At 42.9% G+C, this 9621-nt stretch overlaps 1 protein-coding gene and 1 long non-coding RNA gene across 2 annotated transcripts in view; one reads left to right on the top strand and one right to left on the bottom strand.

The window, feature by feature from the left end:
- The first annotated feature begins 4272 nt into the window (after positions 1-4272).
- wscd2 (WSC domain containing 2) overlaps positions 4273-9621 on the top strand; it is a 34186-nt gene continuing 28837 nt past the window's right edge. The window contains exon 1 of the mRNA XM_071482918.1: positions 4273-4604. The gene's annotated coding sequence lies outside the window, so the exon portion shown is untranslated. The remainder of the gene's footprint in view (positions 4605-9621) is intronic.
- LOC139624109 (uncharacterized) lies at positions 5422-9036 on the bottom strand. Its single transcript, XR_011691630.1, has 3 exons — positions 8692-9036; positions 8352-8471; positions 5422-7266 (listed from the first exon to the last, which is right to left on the bottom strand). It is a non-coding gene; the product is annotated as an uncharacterized lncRNA (long non-coding RNA).

Here is a 9621-nt window from a genome sequence, read left to right as displayed (position 1 = left end):
GTGGCTAGCAGGCACATAATAAATCACCATGCAGATCAATAAACATGACACGTGATTATCAGCTGATTGACATGAGAAACCAGCACAATCAGCAATATCCCAGTGGAAAATTAGAAAAGAAAAACTGAATCAATCATGTTTGTTGTTTAGGGCAACGGTTAGCTCTGACTGTATTGATACAGGTGATGATTTTACACTGATACATTACACTGGAAAAACAACATTAGTTAGTTTGGTATGTGTGATTTCCCTATATATAAAGTAGACACATATACAGAGACTGCAGTATTTTGGCTTGTTTCATAAGAATTATTAGACACACCCAACGGCAATAAATACAAATGTGTTTATGAATGGAGGCATATTTACGGCGGTGTAGAGCTGATAGAATTGGTTTATGAATCCATTAGCTGACTGACAGAAAGTTACTGCAGTCTGCAACTATTTTGATCATCCATTATGCCCCTAATCCTAACCCTAATTTTATTTATTGCCATTAAGTTTCAGGATGAATCCCAATGACTTCTGACTGTCCTCTGACTTTTTCTCTTGTGCCACCACATTGGTTTTTTATGAATTTTGGTACTTTTAACATTTTGGTTTGATAAAACTTGAGACATGCCCCTTGGAGTCTTAGAAGTTGTGGTGCACATCTTTAAAGACATTTTCTGACAATTTATACTCCAAACAAATGACTGATTGCTAGAGAAAAGTAGATTATGACAGTGAAAAGATGTTAACCAGTTCACAGGTTGAGATGTGGGAAACAACTGCTTCTTCTTCACTAACACAAACCTCTTCCTAAGCCTCTCTGTTACAACCATGTGAAATTTAAACACCATCCAAAGAGAAGATGTTTGCATGTGTTGCTCACGTCACCTTGCACTCAGGATGATGAGCTAGAGTTACAGTGCTTTGTTCCCAGTGTGCTGGAGGTGACACTGATGTTCCCAAGTGCACTTAACCTGTTTCTGATCTCGTGTGACAATTATTAAAGGCTTAGCACATAAAAACAGCCACAATGGCTCTGTGACGAAGGTGTTTTTGAAAGCTGTGGGTGTTGTGAGTGTTTTCCATTCAAGAAACCTGAAATTGAATAACAGTCACTGACGATGAGGCACATGTTGACTTCTGACATCAGTATGAAGTCTCCGTTCTTTGCATGTGAAGTGATGTTGACAGCTAACCTAAGGGGAGTAGCTTTCATTCTTTTTGCAGCATGTAAGAGGCAGAACATCTTTCTTTTTTGCCCGTCACATTGCACAGACATGTGACAAATGAGTAGTGACCCTATTTGTCATAAGAACTCACAGTGTTTAAGCTCTTCCCTTACTGTAGCTCCAGATTTCTCATGAGGCTCTGTTTACAGCACAAAAAATAGATTGGTCTCTTGGGTGATACCTCCCTTTGAATACAAACAGGTAATGTGAGGGATTATGCATAAAACTATCTTTGACAGGCTTTGGCCTCTTGCTTGAGATGTAGTGCTGTATTATAGTGTAGTAGTCCGCTGAAACATGGAGGGATCCAACAGCTCGGTTTCACATGTGTGGCTGAGTTATTTGTTGGACTGCGTGCTGTCTGTGCTCACAGTTTGACATGAAGCAGCACCATCAAAAGAACAATTTAGCTGAAAATGGAGGAACATTCTTTTCATCCCCCCTTTATACTGCTGCCAGTGCGTCCACATGAGAGAGCTGAGGTCTCACACAATGAGCCCATTGTTTGTCATCTATTTACTTCTGTCTTCTGCATCTGAGGGGGTGATAAACCAGTGGTGATCACACACAAGTCATTGCACAATGCACACAATGCAGCAACTGCTGGCTTGTGATGCAGATGTGCGCGGGTTTGCCGCTGTGTTGGCTGGCCCGGAGTTTTATCTCTTGCACCACATGATTAACTCCTCACTTCTGACCTCTAACAATGCATGCTTGTGTGTCTGCCCTTGGAAAAGACATGAAATTGTATGTTTTGATGGGATGTTTTGCATCTCTCTCCAACACACTGCAGTACAATTTATCTAAACAAACCCACCAAATCCATTTGCCTTCCTCAAACATCTGCCTGGGAGTTTTAGGATTTTGTTGTTTGGCCGCTGTCCCATCCTGTCTGCCTGATTCAGCATGAGTAATATCACGGCAGCACACTGGTGATTTCACGAGTGCCCCTCTAAGTCGGAGTCCGTCGCTGAGTCACCATGTAGAGGAGAGTAATTGTAGGTGACAGCGCTACAGGCGACAGCACAGACAGCATCCAACCCATGAATTGATGTCACTGAAATATGCAGAGTCATCTCTGTTGTGTCAGCACACCATCGCTTAAGGACAGGCCAGAGTTAAGCTTGTAACTGACTAACTGACTAACTGAGTGGCTTATTCAGAGCTACAGGAGACTAAGTAGGCTGGACTATCCTCTCAGGTGAGACAAACCCATAATACTCTTAATTTTTTTGTGGGACGGCCTTTTATATTTCAGAAACACACCAGCCGGGTGGATTGGAGACTCCAAACCCCCCTCTCTGTTGCTGTTATGGGCACCGTGCTTGCATGTGAATGTCTATTTGTGTTCATGCCCTTTAAAGATCTGTGTAATGCAGTTGCTCTAAGCCATTGATTTAACAGCCGTGACTGTCAGGGACAGAACGATAAAACTGACTGAAGAGCACAGTTTACACACAAGGAGATTTGCAGTTAAACAGAATGGATGATCACCCCGATCTGATGCTAGAAATCCTGCGTGCAGCAGGGAAACACACAGCAGCTGAACATCTGGAGGTGGGTTTGAGAGGGGTGAGGCAGAAACAGAAGCCAGGATTAAAATCAGAATGCAAAGCAGGCGAAAAAAAAACCTCTCAGTGTTAATCAAAATGTGACAGTAGAGTGGTACATTAATGAGTTTGGCTCATAGAGAGGCAGACGGCTTCTGTCCATGTATTTACTTCTGCTGTTTTCTCATAACTCTTCATCCTGTGATGGATCGATGGAGAGAAATTTCACCCATCATTAATGCACTGTTTTGGCTCAATATTAGTGCTGCTTTTTTATATACTTTTAGGTTATTTGCCCAGATATGGTTATATTGACCCAGTGACACAACAAACACCATAAAAACCACCATTACATCACCATAAAAATGTCACAAATATTGTGTTAGTTTTACAAATATAATGTGCATGTAAAATTCAAAACTGCAGCCCAGTGGTAATATAAAAAATAACATTAACACTGGGTCAAAGGAACTAAAAAAAGGGTTTTCTACCAATGCGTAACTCGGTAAAGTTCACCCAGCGTTTGCATTGGTGCTATCTTGACTCATATTGGGTGAATTTTGACCCAGTGATCTTGAGTGTGTAAGGACTCTCAAAGAGGTAGCCTTTATAAAAACCATAAAACATGGATCAAATAATAAAAATCTTAGGCTAATAGTATGTTGTACTAGGTCAGTACCAGTCTCTAACTGTCATGTGTTGGTATGGCAAGGTGCTTCATTAAATGCTTCTGGTATACTGGCAGCATTTATGTGCTCCATGCATCTTAAAATGTTCAACATGCTGTCATTAACCGCAGTTCAGCTGCACTCTACACAAACCCCGTGACACCCGCTATAATTAGACTATCGATATTATTGCTATCACCACTGTATCTGTTTTTATCAGCACTTTCCATTGCGTCTAATCTCTGCAATCAGCAACTTACCAACGCGGAACCACGCACACCGCACTTATAATATAGGCCTAGACCTCTTTCATAATGGTTCAACTTTTCATCTCAGATCAACAGTATCTGCATACTTTTTTTTTTTTTTTTTTTTTTGAAGTGGATGTGTAGGCCTGTTGCAAGGCAGCAAACAGCCCAGGCAAGCGGCTGCATCCGATTCTGAATTTGATCCTGTCTGCGCTCCTCGCATGAAAACAAACTATCCGCAGGGAGTGTGTCAGCGGCGCCCAGAGCCTCTCCCGTGCGGCCCGCAGAGCAGCAGAGCAGCAGCGCGGAGTGCGGCGGCCGCTGCGCCCCTGGCTGCGCTGCTGTGTCTCTTTAAGCACGGCAGGCAGTGCTGTTGGTCCGTGCGGGAGCGCAGGGCGCACCGTGCGGCGCTGCCTCTCCGCAGCGTCAAGCCGGCTTCCTCATCACCGGACAGGCGACAGAACAGACAGGTCGACCCCACCGCCTGCACCACGTCCAGGCTTCGACCTGAGCAGACGACAGGAGCGAGTGAAACTAAAAGGGAGGGTGGGAACGGGGTGGGGATGGGGGGTGGGGTGGGGGGGGCTGCCTGATATAAACTGGTGAGCCCAGTGAGCCATTAACAATACTCCCTCCCTGCTCCTGGAAGCTAGAAGCGAGTAGAGGTTCATCTGCGGTACAGGAGCCGACAGTGTTATTGAGCGGCGCTGAGAGAGACTGTACCGAGCTAATGGGATTGATGAACCAGCGTTAGAGCTCTTCAGAGAGCGGGCAGCTGTTCGTGTTTGGCTCCGTGATCGTGGAGGTGAAACATCATGCCTGCGCCGGAGAGATGACCATCCTGAGCTGAGTTGCGTCCTGCGAACTGCAACATCAAAGCCCAAATCTGCTTCAGCCTGGTCTCGACTCATGTTTGAGGTAGGGTGAGGACTTCCTGCACATTGTCCCCGATTTCGATAAAAAACGAGAAGAAGATCTATCTGAAACTGCAGCAGCTCAGGATGTGTACGGGGGATGCTTGTATTCGTGTTGGTGTTGCAGAAGTCCGGACGGTCTCACAGTGTTGCCGCACTGACAGGAACACTGCTGCTTTATCGGTGAAGTAGAAACCCCACAAACCCGGAAAACAGTTTTACAGAATTTAATTTAATGATTCATTTGTTATTTGTGTTTAAACTACTTGTTAAACCAAAGGCTGTGCTGTAGCTGCTGTAGGCTTTGTCCATTTAAAGGCCATATGTTTTGATTAGACTGAGCCTGCAGGTGATATAAATACCTGAGTGAAGAGGCAGCACTCTAATCTGCTCAGTCTGTTTCTATTTCCTTATTATCCATTTGAATGAAGCTGGCTAATCCAATTGAAAGGTTCCTCTAATTGTTTTTCTGTACTATTAAGGCCTGTAATGTTTGTGTGCTGCTGTGTGACAGATGTGTAGGTGGCTCTGCTCTCTGCTCAGCACACTGTCATGTTCAGTGGACGGTAAAGATGCATTAGTTTGCAACCAGGTGCACGGCTGGTGGCTCACAGGCTGAGCACCCTCACCATTTTCCCCAAAGTGTGAAGTCATTGGACTTTCATTAGAGCCCTCCTGCTTATTTTTAACCACAGCTGTAAATCAGACACAGACAACAGACAGCAGAACCTCACTCCCCCTTTTATTTCTTTAGGAAACTCATGTAAGTGTTTCTCTGTGGCTCCTGCATAGACAGAACCTCACTGTTGAGCATCTCGGGCCCATTTATTTTTTAACATTTCAGAACAAGAGTTCAGCTACATCGTCTGACAGAGTGCTTGTCTTTTGTCTGTGGCAATTATTTTTATGGTCAATTAATCATTTCAATCATTTTAAAGCAAAAACTCCCAGTTCCAGATTTTCAATTGTGAGGCTTTGTGGCTTTATTCAGTTTTATATAATTGTAAAACCCAAATAGCTTTAGATTTTGGACTGGATAGAACCAGACATCTGAAGACTTTGGTCTCTGAGAAATTATAAATGGCATCTTTCATTATTTTTTGACATTTCATAAAAGAAAACAATTAATCAAGAACATAGTAGGCAGATTAATCAATAATTGGAATAATCTTTATTCGCAGCTCTACAAGTGCATTACTCAGGTGACATCTCAATGATTTTAATGAAATTATGTAAATTCAGCAGCCTCCACTCCCCCTCATTGTTTCTGATGACTTCGGTGGACTGTAGATCACTGTATTGAACTGCTCAGTGTGAAGTCTTGAAGTAGAACATTAGAAGAAGAGCATAATGGTTGTTAAGATTGATCACAATGCTGTTGAAATCAATTGATGAATGGCAGTAATTGCTCATGCTGCTCCTACTTCAGCACTCGGTATGACGGTAAATAAAAGGCAAAGAGCATGACAGAGCTCTTGTTATGGCAGCGGGAACATGGCACTCAGTTCATAGACCCTGAATCTAGATCGAGCTGAATTGATCAATACCATTAACATCAGTGTAAAATAATGACCGAAGCTCCCTTTCCTTCATATTCTCATTTAAACCTCTGCTAATAGGAGTTTCTATGACATAACTAAAGTGATGCTGTTTCAGCTGTGCAGGGCAGGAATCTGTCAAAACTGATTTAAGGAATGAAAAAACAGAGATTTTATTGTTGCTAACTGTGGCTGCACTGTCCCGTGAGCTCAGTCCTCCCTGAGGCAGGAGTGACCACACGTCAGAGAAATACACCCGAGAATGAGAGGACGCTGTTCCCACTGCTGTTGATTTAGCGAATAATCACAGTCAAAGTCACAGCAATTTGCATCAGCCGAAACCCCCTCTGGGACCGTGAAGATCCAGTCCCGAAAGAAAGAAATGTTTTTGTAAATTTGATGTTGCATTTCAGAGCTTGGCTGTGGCTGCAGAGGAGAACTTGAAAGTGGCTCAGATATGATGTCCTTCGTGAAGTGACCGGGTGGCCGGCAGTAGAGTGAGAAGGCTTTGAATTCCTCCAGAGCTTATCTGTTCATCCTCTTGGCGACCTCTCAGGGATGTACCGTGGATCACATCCAATGGCTGCGGGCTTTGAAGATCGCCAGAGGAACTGTCAGGAATTACAGTTTTCATGCTTGTGCAAGCCATTACAATGAAATAACAGTGGTGCAGCACAAGCTGTGTGTAGGCTGGATGGTGTACTCACTCCTGACGTATCAGCATGAAGAAAGGATGTCAAGATCCTCATTACAGTTCTGACAAAAATAGCTTGGCATTAAATGCTCTGCTGCCTTCGCCAAAGACGTGCGGAAAGTTTCAGACTTTTTATAGCGTCTGACATTCAGGAGGAGAATAGTGTCACACTCAGTGGCTTCTTGTTCTGTATTTATTGATGTGAATTCAAAACACAAAGAGTTGCATTATTACATTGTGCAATGACTCATTTTCCTTTTCCTTGAGAGAAAAGATGATTTTAGAAAGAGGATCATCAAACTGTGTTATGGTTACACAGATCCAAGGGGTGGGTCAGCCTTGCTGCATGCACGTCTCAGCCAGATTTTCAGCTTATAGGAGGATTATTCTCAACACCAGACCTCTTCCGTAAGACGCATCCAGATAATCACTGCCTAGACAGGTGGCGAGATATTACAGGGAGGCAGACATTAGACAAAACTGGGAAAACCCCAGACCTAAACTGAAACACCGGTCTTTCCAGTTTTGTTGATAGATATTAATGGTAGATGTGTGTTTATTTCAAGTGTGTTACATGACTCAAACTGAGACTCAGAGAGGGCACAACACAGCCAACAAAATATACTGTATTAAGATTCATCTACTGCATAAACCAAATGCTGAGTATTGTCCTTTGTTTTCCATCCTAATGTGCAGTAAGTAGGAAAACGTTTCAGCCTGCTTACATGCAGTTAAAAGCGACTGAAGGGTAAAAAGCCAGTTATATATTTGAATATATATTTGAGTATATTTGACGCGGCTGTTTGGGTCCAAAAATATAGAGACAGAGACAGTCTCTCAGACAGACACAGGCTCCCTGCTGGGGACATGGATGTAGTTTAATCCAACCAAGCCTAATATGAGGTGTGAGATGGTGTGTGTGTGTGTGTCTGTTTGAGTCAGAGCACAGGGCTGTGTGCTTGCATCTATTTCCAAGCAGGCTGGGGTAAACAAAAAAAAGCGAGGCTATCTCGAGTGTTTTTCTTAGAGATATTGAGACTAAAACTCTTGCCTCAGAGTTGTTAGATAACATCTACACATGCACATAATTATTATGGTGCAATAAAATATCTGTTATCTAATTTGTTAAATCTGTGTTTCTCAAACCTCTGCTGTCATCCCCTCAGTGTAAGCCAAATAAAAAGTAGCAAACAGCCAAGTTGAAATTCATTCCAGGCACATTATCTATGAACTGTGAAACATAATTATTCTTATTATTGTTTGAATCATTCTCTTAAGTTGTCATGCAAATACAACATGCAACGTAAATTTTGAGTTTTTATGCACACAAGGCTCTCCTGTTACACTGAAAGTAAACCTGAGAGCAACATAAGTCCTGTCCTGTTTCTCCGTCCTATTAATCAAACAGCAATGTGTTTATTTTTTATAGCCATTTCATTCATGGCATTTGTCAGATGTAGAAAAACACCTTTCTTCCTCTAAGACTTTTCCCCCAAACATGGATTATCACAACATTTACCGTTTAGCTGGAGGTCGGTCAGGGTCCCAGTCGTGGCATCAACTCTGGCTCCCCTCAGTCTGACCCAAACTCCTCCAAGCTGTCAGACCAACTCACAACTGTGTGAATGTCCAGCACTATCTGCTCAGGGGAATCAGAAAGGCTTGATGGTGTATGTGTGTGTGTTAGAAAGAGAGAAGGAAGCGAGTGAGAAAGCGATTTAGAAATTGAAAAAAGACGAGGCGCAGAAGATAAGGAGAAAACACTATAAAAAATAAAAGCCACTTTCTCTGTGGTCCACAGCTGACCTTGAGATGGTGCCAGTCGCCAAGATTAGCACATCACCACTGTAATTGCTCACCTCGAGCAGCAGACCCCCTTGACCTTTCTTCAGCTTGGGGCCTGCTCCACAAAAAGGCCTTTGTTGGTGTTAAACTGCTGGGCTCTGTTTTCTGTACCTGCTGCACTGACAGAGCTCCAACCTGGCAACAGCCAAGCCTTTTAATAAAAGAAATGCAGTTTACCAACTCCACTTTTAGGGAATCTGGAGGACAAAATGGTCTGAGTGCTGCCTGTGTGTTAGTCTGAAAAGCACTTATCTTTGGGTAATGCTCCTGATCCCAAACTAAAGCTCCATTTATACTCCTATGTGAGTTTCCACATTCAAGTTATTTATACTGTAATAGGTCAAAGAAAAGTGAATGATGTTAGAATAAAGATAAAGTCATCATTGCTTTCCACTAATTTTAAGGATGTTGGCCGGGAAGCATTATTTAATGACAGCAAACATATAAAGCAGTCTTTTTTAAGCTCTTTTGGGTTGAAAAATTACAACAATATTAGCGAGGTGGTGTGGAGAACATCACTTCGAACAGCACAAGTCAATGTGTGAAAATACATCCAAACACATCCAGACTGCACTGTGAAGAATTAGACACACATTTTCTTTAAAGAGGATGTCAGGAGATTTTGATAAACCCTCTCCTAACAAAACAGCAATACAGCTGCAGGAGCGCCAGTGTGATAAAGAATCAGGAGTGGAGCACCCTCTGGGTCTGCAGGCCCTGTTCTGTCAGTGTCAGCAGCAGCTTTAGATCTCCTTTCAGTGTGCTAGGCCCTAATTGGGCTGTCACACTTGCAAGAGAAATTTGTCAACTTTCTGTGATGTGAACTGCTTGGTCAAATCAAGATGTACATCCCTCTGTTCCCCTCCAAACCACCCATGTACCACTGTGATAATCATGGAAAAACAGGATCCTCAAGCTTTTAAATGGATAAACCACTTTGCTTA

The sequence above is a fragment of the Trachinotus anak genome, unplaced genomic scaffold, assembly GCF_046630095.1.
Source record: "Trachinotus anak isolate AG129_WGS33_773 ecotype Australia unplaced genomic scaffold, CSIRO_AGI_Tana_v1 ptg000008l, whole genome shotgun sequence".
In the NCBI taxonomy this organism is placed as follows: domain Eukaryota; kingdom Metazoa; phylum Chordata; class Actinopteri; order Carangiformes; family Carangidae; genus Trachinotus; species Trachinotus anak.
Note: the sequence above shows the minus strand (reverse complement) of the source record. Positions and strands in the feature narration are given on the sequence as shown.